Source organism: Rhamphochromis sp. 'chilingali' (assembly GCF_963969265.1).
Source record: "Rhamphochromis sp. 'chilingali' genome assembly, chromosome: 1".
Taxonomy (NCBI): Eukaryota; Metazoa; Chordata; class Actinopteri; order Cichliformes; family Cichlidae; genus Rhamphochromis; species Rhamphochromis sp. 'chilingali'.
In genome coordinates, this window is record NC_137929.1 from 72,006,685 (window position 1) to 72,023,227 (window position 16,543).

General features: G+C 42.7%; 1 protein-coding gene and 2 long non-coding RNA genes across 3 annotated transcripts in view; 2 read left to right on the plus strand and 1 right to left on the minus strand.

The window, feature by feature from the left end:
• LOC308396731 (uncharacterized protein) overlaps positions 1-16,543 on the plus strand; it is a 525,219-nt gene that overhangs the window by 102,151 nt on the left and 406,525 nt on the right. The gene's annotated exons all lie outside the window — the stretch shown is intronic.
• LOC308396972 lies at positions 375-1,645 on the plus strand. The gene is made up of 4 exons (XR_013971674.1): positions 375-433; positions 577-750; positions 841-1,032; positions 1,539-1,645. It is a non-coding gene; the product is annotated as an uncharacterized lncRNA (long non-coding RNA).
• Positions 6,434-10,342, minus strand: LOC308396939. Its single transcript, XR_013971664.1, has 3 exons — positions 8,704-10,342; positions 7,811-7,948; positions 6,434-7,240 (listed from the first exon to the last, which is right to left on the minus strand). It is a non-coding gene; the product is annotated as an uncharacterized lncRNA (long non-coding RNA).

Below are 16,543 nucleotides of genomic sequence, written 5' to 3' on the forward strand. Positions count from 1 at the left end.
ACGCTGTTTCACTGACACAGCAAGAAAAATCCCCAAAAAACGGGACAAAGCCTGCAGGATAATGTTTACACATCTTCAGAAACTAGATGCCACAATGTTCACTCTTCGCTGCATGTGTCCACTTTTCCATCTGTGCAGAAAACTGAGGATTTCTGTAAAATTCGTTTTTCTTGAGCTGTTATTGTAATGCATTTTTCATGTTTTCTCTCAGACACACACACACACACACACACACACACACACACACACACACACACACACACACACACACACACACACACACACACACACAGTTGATGTACTGCAGCAAAATGTCTACTGAGAAATCAGCTGATGGTGTTTTTTAATTGTAGCTCTATTGTCCCAAAAGGAGCAGGAATGCTCGACCAGCACACAGCATTACAGCACAGATGGTGGGAGACGTGGTAATAATGTATGTGTCTTCGACTGGCCTGAGTAATCAGCATTATACTGTATTTTTAAACGTTTGATCTCTGATACACATTAAAATGATTTGTTGTTTTTAAAAGTAATGTTAGAACCTAATCAATTCCTGTAAATCATCTTGTCTTTTAGAAATATCCAGTGACTGAAGAGTCCATTTCAAAGCGTGTAGCCCTGCTGATCACTAACAAAACTTTCGATGGATATTCAACCAGACATGGAGCTGAGAAAGATGAATATGAAATGCACTGCATGCTTGCAGATCTGGGTTACGATGTGGTGAAATATAGGAACTTGACTGTAAAGGTAGTTTTAAAAATAATTCACTTCTACTTTGACATTTCCCCAAACTGAGAAAATGATACATTTATTTATACAAAGTTTTTGATTTTACAGGAGATTGAAAAAGCTCTACAAAAGTTCTCAAAACATCCACATCTTGTCCACACGGATAGTGTGTTTGTAGTTATCATGTCTCACGGATCTCTGCAAGGTGTCTGTGGCACTGACTGCAAACCTTTCGAAATTGAAAACATTTACAAGAGCCTAAACACACAGAATTGTCCTGCACTACATAACAAGCCCAAGGTGATCATCATCCAGGCTTGTAGAGGAGGTGATTCAGTCATCCTAGAAGTTTCAAGCTGCATTTACAGTTTCATATAGAAGTGGCGTGAGCTTAAATGTCCTGTAAGCAAGTTTTTCATGGATGCATTATTATGTTTGTTTCTCTGAATGGACGCTCACACTTTGTGTCTGACAGGCTTTTTAGGTATTTACAGTCTGAAGTTTCACTTCAATCAGAGCTCGTTTCACCACATCATAGTTCTTCACAGAAACAGCTCAAATGACTATCAAAGGCTTCGCACAGGAATTTTTATGCAACATATCAATGTAAAGCTGACATTCTCAGCTTAGTGCTCACATTTATTTTAAAGCTATGAATATCTTTTTGGGATAAGGCCGCCATTACAAAAAACATGCCAGTGTTCAAATACAAAAAGAGTATTTGCTGCAGGATCACTGCTGACCTGTAAGATGATCAAGCTAAATATTATTACGTATTTCTGGGTAACCCTGCATGGTTGTTGTAGGTCAGGCGGGTTCGGTGGTTTTACATGATGAAGTTTTAACCACTATTGGAAGAAACATCGAGACAGATGCTGTGGTACACAAAGAAAAGGACTTCATCTCTCTTCTGTCCTGCACCCCTAGTGAGTGTTCCAGTAACAAGTAACTCCAGCCTTCAGTAACGAGTCATTGATACTGACCAAATACCAGCAGCACAAATTGTCCGTTTCTTTTGGCTTGCAGATACGACTTCATACAGAGACGAGTCATACGGCTCTTATTTTATCCAATATATTGTTGAGATATTCAAAGAGTTTGCTGATGTGGATCACATTGAGGAACTGTTCAGAAAAGTGAGCTCAACAAGTGAATTCTTTTATTTCTTCATTTGAACTTCATAAATTGGATAGGCTAAAAGTTTGGATCTAGAAAAGACAACAGTCAGTGATGAAGCTGCCTTTCTTTCAATGCTACAGGTCATGCAGCGCTTCGAGGAATCGGAGTTTGGTGAAATTCAGATGCCAAGCAAAGACAGATGTACTCTGACAAAGAACTTCTACCTGCTTCCCTACTAAAAGAAGACAAGTCTCAGCAATGGTAAACGATGATTGCAGGTATACTTTTTATTGTTTGGTAAATGGTCTGTTTTTGTACTGTGTGTATAACAGAGCAGGTTTAGTGATGAATGAAAAGCTTCATATACTCTCTTCTTTTAATGCCTCACCAAGATAATGAGTGATATGTATAACTGAAATATTCTGAATATGGAAATCAAGTCTAAGAGAAAATTATGTTTTATTATGTATTTTATTAAAGCTTTTGTTTAAATAAAGAAACTTTGATCTTTTTTCTGGCAAGTGGGCAGAGGAGGTTTATGATTCCAGGTTGTTATTTTTTTCATTCTCGTACAGATAAAACTGGTATAAGTGCAACCTTATAATGTACAAGTCTCTCTGTTTAATCTTTCAGCATTCACCTGTGTTATGCCAACGGCGAAGCTTTGTTTGTAACTTTGTATTGTGTTTCATCTTCATGGATAGTAAATAATGTTATTAAATTGACTAACATTTGCAGATGTGTAAATATGAATGTCTACATCTGTTTGGCATGTGTAGTAAACATGTAATTCTTTATTTGCATTGAGAATATTTCTTCTTTGTATTTTTTGTAGCTAGGAAGGAAAAAGGCCTTCTACTTTACTTTCAGTTTCGTCATCATTCAATGCTGTCAGTCCCTACAGCACGTTTAGCTGTTTGCCACTTCATGTAGAGATTCACAAGCAAGGGACAGAAAATGTTATATTTACTTAACACTTGATTATATCATGTGCAAGCAGCAAGCAGAGCCTGCTGCGTAAAAAGAAATAAATTACACCTGATGGTGTTTTTCCTCACTTGTTTGAGCATCACATGCAGCATGCATCATTAGTTATACTCATATAGCTACACAGTCCTCAACACAGTTATTGATCCAAAGGGTAGATTCCTAGTTTTAAATTATCTACACTTAACACAAAGCTATGTATTGTCAGTATATATGGCCAGTACATGAGAAACGTTGGTCTTTACGATGCATGGCGCTCCCTTCACCCCAACAGTAAGGAATCAGCAGCTCACCTGTGAGCTGCTTATTTTTGAGCCCCGTCAAAAAATTTACTTCCTAGGAAGTAATATAGTAATTAGTAAAAGTGTTGTGGAAGGTCTTAAATAAAACTGCTACTATTAGTTAAATGTGTCTTTGTCAGGGGAGACATTAACTTAGGAACACATACAGGAACCAGAAAGCAGAACTCTAATAAGAGCGAAGGATGCGACACTGAGGATGTGGACAAGTGGGTGAAGAATCTGTCTGACAGACAGCTCACCCAAACAGAGAAAAACATCCTTGCTAAAGGGTTTAATTTTGCTGTCACACCGAGACAAATCCCGCCAGTGGAGCTGATCACAGCCACAGAAACAGCAATTCGAAACAATCTCAAACGCACCGATGTAGGTAGAAGTGAGTTTCTTGGACTCTGCTCTGTGGGGAACGAAACGTGTGGAGAGCCATACCTTCTATCCCAAAGCATATTCGGATGCTGGAATCGGTTTGCGACCTGCAATGCGCTTGTTGTGGTCCTTGGTGCGCAGCAGGGCAGCCTGGGTAGCCTGCCACACCCACCGACACCTGTGCAGGTGAGCTTGGACTGAGGGCATGCAATGCTCACCCTCAACTGTGGGAAACAAGGAAGGCTGAAATCCCAGGGAGACCCCAAAGGGGGATCGGCACGTGGCGGAGGCTGTCAGGCTGTTGTGAGCATGTTCTATCCACGGCAGTTCATCACTTTTTGATTGGAGGAAGCAACACAGCGCAGGGCAGCCTCCAGCTCCTGGTTTGCCCGCTCTGACTGGCCATTGCTCTGTGGATGATAGCCCGATTATTATCTCTAATAATCAGCTACGTACCACAGGCCTTCAAGCTGGCTGTAGTTAAACCTTTACTCAAAAAGCATCTCTAGACCCAGCAGTCTTAGCTAATTATAGGCCAATCTCCAACCTTCCTTTATATCAAACATCCTTGAAAGAGTAGTTGTCAAACAGCTAACAGATCATCTGCAGAGGAATGGTTTATTTGAAGAGTTTCATCATCATCCAGGTGACTTCTTCAGTCTCAGCTGACTGCAGCTTTCCCCAAATCTTATAAACAGCACATTTGCATGATGACTGAAATCAGCCCACTGAAGGAAGAATGGATGGGAGGTCAGTTCCTTAATCTTAATTATGCAAATTCTCATGACCATTGAGAACTTGCATAATTATAATATTGGGTGGCTGTTACATGTACAAGATTCAAACTTGTAATTTGAACTAAATAATTTCATGTTTCTATGGTGAACATAATTAAATCATGGAGCATCTGCATGAAATTCAGCAACTTAATTCTTGTTCTTGTTGAGATGACAGATTTCCAGGCTGTGATATAAAATCTAGTTCCTGATGGCAGCGACTCAGTTTCCTGTTAAAACTACTGTAGTTATCAAGGGCATTCACAAATGGAAATATCACTTACATTGAAAGTGAAATTACTTAAATTAATTCACACAAATGTGATCACACATTAGTGGGTATCACACCAGCATCACAACAGCTCCACCTGCTCCACCTGCCTCCTCAGCATCTGTACACCTGAAGAGAAAAGAAAGGCTCCAACAGCTCAAATCTACAAAGGATTCATGAAGTTTCATCCAACAATAACATGTTTGCCTTCCACAGTGTGCTGTTAGACACCACTGTACCTCTGCCATTTCAAAAAGAGCAGCTTGGGAACATTTTGGCTCCAAACACTTTGTGTTTAAGTTCTTTGTTTTCTTTGTGAAGCCGACAACATCTGGAGCTTTGTGACTCATAGAAACATCATTTTGTTCTTTAGATGACAGCAGATTGGGACTGAATAATCAATCACTATCAAACCAATAAAGACAAACATGCTGATTTTACAGGAACTTTGTTGGAGAAGCTGCAAAGACATGAAACTGGTGGAGATCCCAAACCAGTTGATAGTGCTGGTTATTCCAAATAAAGCTGTTTCCCTTTGAGATGAAATGACTTTCTGTCCTGATATATAATAAAGATGTTGTTGTTTTTGAGCCCCTGTATTAAAAGTAGTTTAAAGTCAGCTTGAGTTTGATGTCTTTATGTCAAAGCTGCTCATGATGTTGAGCTGCTGATGGAATAAAAACAATATAAAAGCATGTAGTCCAGACTTAAATGTAGCCTGTTGTTAGGCCCCAGTCTAGGGGTACAGGAACGCAACATAAGTTTGAAAAGATTGCCCCGCCCTGGTCCCCAAAACCATACACAGGGAAAACCAATTTCTTAGTGAACGGTGGTTTATTTTTCTACACTGCAAAATGAAGCTCCGGGGTGAACAAAGGCCAAAATAACAAACAAAACAAGCTAAGTCACATAAAACCCTATGTGAAATCAAAAATCAAACAAAAGAAAAGCACTACACCTACTGAGACAAACAGGAGAAAACAGTGCAAGGGAAAACAATAAGGCAGCTCACCCCTTCTGTTGCAGTGCTATTTACAATGAAAACTAATGTACACACTATATACAGAACTCAGAAAGTCACAAAAGTCACAGGCACAAATGTCAGGGTCAGGTCTGCTGCTGCTGTCAGTGGCTGCCCCGGGACAACTGCTGGTGAGGGATTTGTAGAAGATCACATGGCCAGGGGACCAATCAGCAGCCGTCAGCTCATCCACTCAGGGACCTGCAAAGACTTAAAGACACAGACAAAGAAACAGCCACCAAAACAAATTATAGTCAGGCCCATAACAATGAGGTCCACACACAGTGTTTGACAGTGTAAACTGTGTGAAAGGGCTGCTGGTGGAGCTCACTAGGATGAGCAGGTGACCACGAGGTGGAGAGCAGCTGGCCTGGCTTTGACCCGGGCCACGCCCCCTTTCTCTCTGCTTTGCTGTCACTTATCTTCACTGCTCTGTCCAATAAAGCTGAAAAAGGCCCCGAATCAAAGAAATCTGCTGCAGCCTCTGAAATGTCTTCTGTTTCCTTCCCGACGGCTTTTTCACCGTCAGCCCATCAGACAGTCCAGCAGCATTTATGATGATGTCATGATGTTGAAGAGGCTGCTACGGTGGCCTCCCATGACCCCCAGCCTCATCACAGCTGAGATGCAGACATTTGAAAACATTCAGCAGACAACTGAATAACAGTCCAACACAACAGTCTGTGTGCAGACACACACTGACCTTTCATAGAGTCAAACACAGCTGGTTGAGTCATTTCTCTGTGAGTCTAAAGTGAATCTAGTATTTGAAAGTCCACTTCCTGTATTTGTTGTTGGAGACTTCTTCAGCTTCTTCTCAAGGACATCAGCTGCTTGTTTGGCAGCAGAGGCAGTTAAGAAGCTTCCTGAAAAACACTGAACAGTGAGTTCACTGTGGCATATGACAGATTCAGCTTTCTGTGTGCAAACGTGTCTGTGTCGACCTTTCAAATGCTGTTGAATCCAAAACATCAGCGGCTCCTCGGCTGCTCACTTCATGCACTTCTGTCTGTGTGACAGTCCAATGACATCACAGCTGTTTCCAGCCCCAGTGTCTCAGGACTGGACACCTTTAAACATGTCGAGGATCAAACAGCGTCCAGCTAAACACACATGAAACTATCAGAGCTGACAATCATTCCAATAACATCTAATGGTTCATGTATGTAGACACAGGACTACAAGGAAATGGCTCTCAGCATCTGGCTGTGGGAACACATGAGTCCCTGTTTGTGTTCAGATTGTGTGCATGTTTTAGACGTGTGTCACATGTAGAAACACAACAATCCCACAATGACACACAGATGTGTTTGACACAGCTGTGCAGCTGTAAGTTGTTTCTAATGATTCATTGAAGCTCTTCTAACATTCTGGAGACGATCAGTACATGAATCTGTTCAACACGACAACAATTTGACTTCAGTGTGAACGTTTGCCATTAAATAACCTTCTTCATCCAGCTGACAGCATCCTTCATCCTATGATATGAACAGTTCCTCCTGTTGATGACCCTCTGACATGATCTGCTTGAGGAGCTTTTTCATGTGCAGCTCTCTGAGCTCAGGGCTGAGCTGCTGTTTCATCTTTAAGAGCTGCTGCCTCCTCGCCGGACTTGTTCTCCTCTTCTTCTCCTAATGACACCATTTCTGCTTCATATCTTTCACTGGGCCTAAAACAGATGAAGAGTAGATCTGCTGCTGTTCACTGTTTGTGTCAATATGGAGAAACATGAAAGACAAACACAGCACACACAGAGAAATGTAGACAGGATGTGCAGCCAGTGCAGTAAATGGTCTCAATATCAGCTCTTTAGAAAATGATCCCGATGAACATGGAACTAACATCCAATGAGAAACAGCTTCCTTGTTTCATGTCCAATAACAATAAATGAAGAGCTAATAAAGAGCTATTCTATTGTAAAATGCTGAGATGATTATTAGATAGAACCCAGCGGCTCACCAAAAGCCTGCATTGAAAATCTATATGAAAGTAATCTATGCTCATATATGGCAAAATCCTTTAAGTGTCACTGTGTTTTTCATCTGTGCTCTTGTTGGTTGGACAAGTTTGTAAATGACAAAGAGCTCAGTGGACTTTGCATCCATCAGATCCTGTTAGATGTTTGGTTTTCCTTCACAGCTTTGTGATGAAGGCTGAAGAACAGAGATATGAACTATTGCCAATATGAATCCTGATGCATGACGTGGGCACAGACCCACCACAGCAACACTCAGCTCACCTCATTCCAGGCGCTTGTCTGCTGGAGACCATGAGCCTTGTTAGTCACACATCAGCACCGTGGTAGGAAACAGCCTCCATCATTTCATTAGATCTGAATTTGGACTGTTTCCCTCTGGATGAACCAAGTCTGTCAAATCTATTGATCCAACACAAACAAACACATTGGCTCACAGTCAGATTGGCTTTGTATGGATGGTGTAACAGGGGGCTGGGAAAGGATGCTGGAAGCTGAATATAACACAGAACAATAACAGGACATATAATAATGTAGAAACATGATCTTCAACAGGCACACTTCTATTATTCATGATCACAGACACAAAGAACTTGTGCAGCCCTGATATCAGCCCTAATATATGAGTGTGTTTGCCCAAAGATTGAAACAGCATCAACATGACAGCTGTAAGAAATCTTCTCTCAGCCTTGTTTGGCAGAAGATCCCTGCAACAAAGATTGTAGCTGAAAGATGACGTGTGTAAAGTTTGCTCTGTGGGAGGGTTGAGGCTGTTTTTAGACCTTTGATAGTTTCCAATCCAGTTCTGACAGACAGAAATAAAAACAACATCATTAAGATCAGATCATGGAGCTGTTTGCTGCCTTGTTTCTATCTTCACATTACAAGACTTTACTACAATAAAGATGCTGACATGTATCTGTAGGAACAACATCAATGAATCTATAACAACTGGAGCCAAACAAGTAAATGGACCTATTCTTCTGGAGTACTCAAAGGGCTCTATACAAAGTGCCACATTCACACACACTTTCTCTGAACTTAGTGCTGGCTAACCACATTCATACTCCGATGGATGCATCGGAGAGCGACTTGGGGTATCTTGCCCAAGGATACTTAGCATGCAGACTGGAGGAGCCAGGAATCAAACCACCAACCTTCCAATCAGTAGGTGACCTGCTCTACAGCCACCCCATTGGTGAGCCAACACTTGTCATTCCTTGTTGGATGCAGATTTCAGGGCTTCCTTTTGCTCCTCTGTTATAACACAAAGGAATCAGCAGTGACAAAGATGATGCTGAAAAGGATCCATGGATGTTAATTGGACAGTGATCGCTCTGTGCTCTCCTGAAGTCAACACTCATCTTTGTTGTTGACTCAAATTCCTGAATGTGAGTAAAAAAAACTGTCAGAGGTAACCAAAGGTCAGATTCCTTGATTTTAAATCTGTTTACTGTGCTTGAAGCCCTATGTGTCCTGCAGTCAGTCTCCTGTTCTAGGTCATCTCTTATGCCAAACATATATTTATGTTTCTTTTAGCTTTATATTCTCAGAAGCTCTGCTGCATTAGTTTTGGAGCAGGAGTACACCCGAAAGCAACAAATTCAAAATAATTAACGTTTTTCAAAATGGCATAAAAGTAAAGTTTTATTCATATAGCACAAAATCACAACAGCTGTCCCATGGCGCTTTATATAGAAAAGTAAAGACGTTAAGCTGTCTGTGATGGATCTCAAAACTGGATTATAGATGGCGGACAGTTGGTGTCGTAAACCCCGCCTCTGTTCAAAGATGGTCTTTCACAGTGGACGTAAATGGCTTCTTTCACTCCTCTTTCAAACCATCTGTCTTTGGCTGCATTTGAAGGCCAATTACGTCAAAGCCAGGCGACGAAGGCTGTCCCAATTCGTCGACTCCTTCAAATGCAGCCGACAAATGCGTCCTTCATTTCCCCGAATTTGAAGGATGGGTCGGGTGTGTCCTTCGTGGCCCACCATATCCCAGAATTCATAGCGCGGCCCAGTCAAATTTCAGCTCCCAACAATGGCGGCCGCTACGAAGTTTTAAAATTAGTCTTATTAATCTTTCTGAGTCACAAAATAAATTTTTAACATATTTTCAGGCGAGAAAGTATCTGTGTAAACATCAAATATCTGCTCGGTTTATCAAGACATCGCATATTGGCAAAAGTGCGCCGACGTTTTCGGAGACGTCTGTTACCCACCCGCTCGATGTTCAGACCCCCGCTGTCTTTGATATATAAGTCACTTAGACAACCTGTTATTGTTGGGCTTTTTCAGTGTTTTATTTGTTCCGGAGTAAATCGGTTTGGCTGAGATCAAAGTTATTAGATTATTAGATAAAATAAAACGTTATTAATCCATCGGGTGGGTTCCTACGGGATTTTCACACAGCTGAATACACGTCAAACAGAAAACTGATTAAACAGAAGTGTGAGACGGTGGAGAACTTACGCCAGTGTCCTGTTATATTTTAGATAGCAAGGAGCAGACGGCCGAGTTTATTAAACTCCACCGACACAGCGGTGACGCAGATCTGAAGGCTAGACCGTCCAATTTCACAGCCTCGCACCTTCCGGCCTTCTCGGTCTTCGAAGGACTCAGCCCACGTAGACCACGAAGGCCGGGTCCTCTGAAGGATGCGGCCTACATTTTGGGACACAGCTTTTGTCAAACATGTGAACCTTGGCACACTCAAAGAGTGACCTTTGACATTTTTATGCAGATGGACAGCCGGGTCTTGTCTCATCTTTTCTATGTTTTCCCATGAATTGATTTTTGGTCTCTCGAGTGTCGAGGTCTAAATTTCAGAAAACAGATTTAAAATCAAGGAATTTGTCCTGTAGTGACCTCTGACCATTAGTGAACTTTACAGAGGCCTTTTTGTTTTTAATAAAGGCTATGTGTTTAAGAATTATACCACAGAGTCAAATACTTCTGATTTGAGACCTTAGTTTTCACAGGAGCTGAGCACTAAATGAGATAGCAAATAGACTTATTAGCTGCAACCAACAATAGCTGGAATATTTTATGTTAGCTAACTAGTGAGAGAATTGACAACTCAGAGGAAAATAAGGACACTAAAATTAAAAAATAATTTAAGGGGGATCACATGTGTACTGCTCCTGGCTGCAACAATAAGTTTTATGTTAAGAAATGATAAAGATACACACCAAATCTGGAACTACTGTCCATCATGTGTCGTCCTTTTTATCTACCTCGGGAATTTACATCGGTCATTGTAAGTGCCGTTTATATTCCACCACAAGCGGACACGGTCACCGCCTTATGCGAGCTGCATGAGGCACTCACACAGCACCAGACACAACACCGGGACGCTGCGCTTATTGTGACGGGGGACTTTAATAGCGCCAACCTCAAACGCGCAGCGCCGAACTTTTATCAACACATCACCTGCCCCACCAGGGGTGAAAGGACACTGGACCACTGCTACACTACGGTCAAGGACGGCTACAAGGCACAATCCCGCCCCCCGTTTGGCAAATCTGATCACGCCGCCATCTTCCTCATGCCAAAATACAAACAAAGGCTGAAACAGGAAGTTCCGGTTCAGAGGAAGGTCGCGCGCTGGACGGATCAATCGGTGGCCGCGTTACAGGACGCACTCGATGACGCAGACTGGGGCATGTTCAGAAACAGCTCCGACGATGACGTCAACGTGTTTACGGAAGCGGTTGTGGGATTCATCGGGAAACTAGCGGATGATACCGTGGAGACAAAGACTATCACAACATTTCCCAACCAGAAGCCGTGGGTGGATAAAACCATCCGCGACGCTCTGAGATCCCGCACCGCTGCCTACAACACGGGACTCATGACGGGGGACATGGACCCGTACAAAGCCGCGTCATATAACGTGCGGAGGGCGGTGAAAGAGGCGAAGCAGCGCTACGGGAGGAAACTAGAGTCACAACTCCAACAGAGTGACTCTAGGAGCCTGTGGCGGGGACTAAGGACAATAACGGACTATAAAGCACCAACAACCGGTATGACGAACGCGGCCGTGACTCTGGCAGACGAGCTGAACACTTTCTATGCTCGCTTCGAGGCTGCAGCTAAGGTCTCCAACAATGCTAGTGTTAGCGGCGCTAACGGCTGCAGACAGGAAGATACTGCCAGCACCGGAAACGTGCTCGTCATCTCCGAGCATGAAGTAAGGAGAGCCTTCAAGAGAGTGAACACCAGGAAAGCAGCAGGACCAGACGGCATCCCAGGTCGTATCCTAAGAGACTGCGCATACCAGCTAGCTCCTGTGTTCACTGAGATATTCAACATCTCTTTATCTCAGTCGGTGATCCCCACATGCTTCAAAGAGTCCATCATTGTTCCTGTCCCGAAGAAACCCCACCCTGCTTCTCTCAATGACTATCGCCCTGTAGCCCTCACCTCAGTAGTGATGAAGTGCTTTGAACGCCTGGTCAGAGACTTCATCATTTCTTCACTACCAGACACACTGGACCCACTACAGTTCGCTTACCGTCCAAATCGTTCCACAGACGATGCCATCTCTCATCTCCTCCACACATCACTCACTCACTTGGACACTAGAAGGGGGAATTATGTTAAAATGCTCTTCATAGACTACAGCTCTGCATTTAACACCATAATTCCCTCCACACTCACCACCAAGCTGGAGCATCTGGGACTCAGCTCATCTATGTGTCAGTGGATCTCCAACTTCCTAACTGGCAGACCACAGGCAGTAAGGATGGGCGGACATGTCTCAGCCTCCACCACTCTCAGCACTGGAGCCCCCCAGGGGTGTGTTCTGAGCCCCCTGCTGTACTCTTTGTACACATATGACTGTGTGGCCACTACCAGCTCCACCACCATCATCAAGTTTGCTGACGACACCGTCGTGGTGGGCCTGATCTCTGATAACAACGAGACGGCCTACCTGAAGGAGATTAGGAATCTGGAGAACTGGTGCCAGAGGAACAACCTCCTTCTAAACGTCAGTAAGACAAAGGAGCTGATAGTGGACTTCAGCACTAAGCAGGAGAGGAACTACCAGACCCCCGTCATCAACGAGTGCCCAGTGGAGAGAGTGGACAGCTTCAAATACCTCGGAGTTCACATCACGCAGGACCTGTCATGGTCCTGTCACATCAACACCGTGGTGAAAAAGGCCCGACAGCGTCTCTACCACCTCAGACGCTTGAGAGACTTCCAACTGCCCTCCAAGGTGCTCAGGAACTTTTACTCGTGCACCATAGAGAGCATCCTGACGGGAAACATCTTAACCTGGTTCGGGAACAGCACCATGCAGGACAGACGAGCTCTACAGAGGGTTGTGCGGTCAGCTGAGCGCACCATCCGCTCCGAGCTCCCTGACCTGCACTCAATCTACAGCAGGCGGTGCTGGACCAAGGCCAGGAAGATGGTGAAGGACCTCAGCCATCCCAACAACAGACTGTTCTCTCTGTTGAGGTCAGGAAAGCGATTCCGCTCCCTGAAGACCAACACAGAGAGACTGAGGAGGAGCTTCTTCCCGCAGGCGATACGGTCTCTCAATCACACCACCACACAGTACTGACCCACACATATGGTTCTTACACACACACTGGACTTTCTGGACTTTGGTTTTGCACAACACTGGTCACTATATTCTTCATTTCCAGTTAATACTTGTACAGCTGCTGTTATTGTGTATATATTTATTTATATTTAGATTTCTTCATACATTCTTATATAGTTCTATATTGTGTATTGTGTATTTTGTTGTACAGTTATTTTATTTTCAACTTTAATTTATATATTTTATCTTATTCTTCCCAGTTAAATTTACCCTTCATTCTAATTTGTGTTGTACAGTTATTTCATTTTTAACCTTAATTTATATTTTATTCCTTCCTAGTTAAATTTACCCTTTTTAATTTTGCATATTTATTTCCTATCTTATTCATAGCCTTTCCTTTTTTTGTTTTCTTTAGGTCACGAGTAGTTGTCCAAGCATTTCACTACATATCGTACTGTGTATGACTGTGTACGTGACAAATAAAATTTGAATTTGATTTGAATTTGAAGATATTAGGATGTTAAGGATATGTCTGTGAAGGTTCTCAGTCATCCAGGTCATCGTAGTCTAAGGAGCTTGCAAAGAAAAGCGTCTGGACTTCTTTAAGTTGCTTGAAGACGTTTCACCTCTCATCCGAGAAGCTTCTTCAGTTCTAAGGTCAAATGGTGGAGAGTCCCAGATATAAACCTAGTGGGAGTGACCCCCACAGAGGGACAAAAGGACCCCCTGATGATCCTCTAATCACCTGAGCCAAGGTGTGAAACTGGGTGTGGGTCCCAATCAGCCAGAGTTTCGGGTGTGTTAAGGATGTTAAGGATATTATCACACTGTTCTCATAAACTGTTGTATTGATCATTAAAAAGCGTCCTCACTGGATTTAAGCACAGCTGGCTGCTTGTTCCCTGCTTCAGTCTATAAGAATACATTGTGGACCTGATAATAAATGATAACTGTAGCTGCCGTCACAGGCAACTCTCGCATTTAAGTTCATGTCATGAGATATTTAAGGTTGAAACAATAAGTAGTTGAAATATTAAGAAATAAATAGTAATTAATGTTTAGTTGTTTAGATTTATATGTTAAAATGTGTTATTTGTGTTATTGGTTAGTTCCGTCTGTTCTTGCTAAGAGGGCATTTTTTTGGCTGGCACACTCAGCAAGCTAATTAAGAGACGAGCCACGAGGTTTGCACGTCTACAGAAAGATAAATAAAGAGTACCTTTTTTGGACCTCCCCACGACGTAAAAATGAAAGTTTTATTCCATTTGAGTGAGGCCAATGAGGTAAATGTTTTATTTTGTTTCTTATCGTTGTATGTATATATGCGAGTGTTGTGTGACATTCAAGTGCAATTACCGTAGTGTGAAGTGTAATGTGTATGTTATTGATCCTTTTGTTGGAATGTTTCGTTACATATAATGCTTAAGGACTTTATTAAGAATATTCATTTAAGTTTGTATTTCTTTTTAGTTCTGACGGCATTGTATCGGCTGTGGTTGGACATCATTACAGGTTAAGACACGTTGGAGAATCCTCCTGTCCGAAATAAATGTCAGCTAAAACGCAAAGAACAAGTTGAGCTTTATTAAGACTCGAGGGGAGTAACAATAACTGTCCAGAAAATAGAAAAAAAAAGAAACATTTGCATATAAATGTTCTCAGCATTTAAAATAGTAATTAAAGTGTATTTTGAGTAAATATGACATTTAATTTTTTTTAACTGAACTTCAATAAATTCCTGTGTCACAGTAGAGCAATATCTTTATGTTCATGCTAATAGTCAATTTTGTGAAAGCATCGGATTATTGGCTATAAATAGTTAACTCAGTATAATATGCTTTATATAGTATCCCTGGACTCAACCACACAAAAATGAAAGACACTGGGGAAAAATAAGTATTCACAGACTTTTAGTCATTTGTAATCTACACATTTTCCTAAAACTGCTTTAAAAGGAGCACAGAGGATGCAGTCTCCATCGCAATGCACTCTGTCCTCTCACACCTGGACAACAACAACACCTACGCCAGAATGCTGTTTATAGACTTCAGTTCAGCATTCAATACAATCCACCCCTCACAACTCATCAGGAAACTGACAGACCTGGGTATCAGTTCCCTCATCTGCAAATGGTTACTGGACTTCCTGACCAACCGCCCCCAACATGTCCGGCTGGATAACCGCTGCTCATCTACCATCACAATGAACACCGGTGTACCACAAGGCTGTGTGATGAGCCCTTTGCTCTACTCCCTCTTCACCCACGACTGCAGACCTGCTGATGGTTCCAACACCATCATTAAGTTTGCAGATGACACCACGGTGATTGGCCTCATCAGTGACAACGATGAGGCCGCCTACAGGGAGGAGGTGGATCGTCTGGCTGAGTGGTGCGACACAAACAACCTGCTGCTTAACACCGAGAAGACCAAGGAGCTCATCGTGGACTACAGGAGGAATGCTGACCCACATCCACCCATCCACATTAAGGGGACGGCTGTGGAGCGTGTGAGCAGCTTCAAGTTCCTGGGAGTCCACATCTCCGAGGATCTCACCTGGACGACCAACTGCTCCAAGCTGGTCAAGAAGGCTCACCAGCGCCTCTTCTTCTTGAGGACTCTGAGGAAGAACCACCTGTCCTCAGACATCCTGGTGAACTTCTATCGCTGCACCATCGAGAGCATCCTGACCAACTGTACAACAGTCTGGTACGGGAACTGCTCTGCCTCGGACCGGAAGGCGTTGCAGAGGGTCGTGAAAACTGCCCAGCGCATCGCCGGAGCACCACTTCCTGCCATAAAAGACATCTACAGGAAGCGGTGTCTGAAAAGGGCTGGGAAAATCATCAAAGACCCCAGTCACCCATCACATGGACTCTTCACCCTCCTGCCCTCTGGGAGGCGCCACAGGAGCCTCCGGACTAAGACCACCAGGTACCGGAACAGCTTCTTCCCCACAGCTGTCAGACTCCTGAACTCTGCCTCCTGACATCTGACCCACGTTAAACTCATGGACTGAACATACACACACCCACAATGGACAACTGTACCCTCAAACACAATAATAACATGGACTGAACCACCACTCACAACCACCAGCACTTTATATAGCCTCTGTAGAAACTATCTACACCCTCACTTATCTTAACTGCACTGTGTAAATAATCATTCTGTACATTCGATAATCTTTAATCCTACAACTGTTTACAACTTGCATAGTTCCCATTTCTGTATAGCTGTATATCCCAGATTCTGTAAAGTTATTTATTTCATATTCTGTATAGTTTTTCATATTTATATCCTGTTCATATCCTGTACATAGCTTGTACTCACTACAGCCTGTACATACTTATAGTTATAGAATATTCACAACATACTTCATACCGTGTACATTATAACATACCATAATAGACCCATTTCTGTAATATACTTACATATC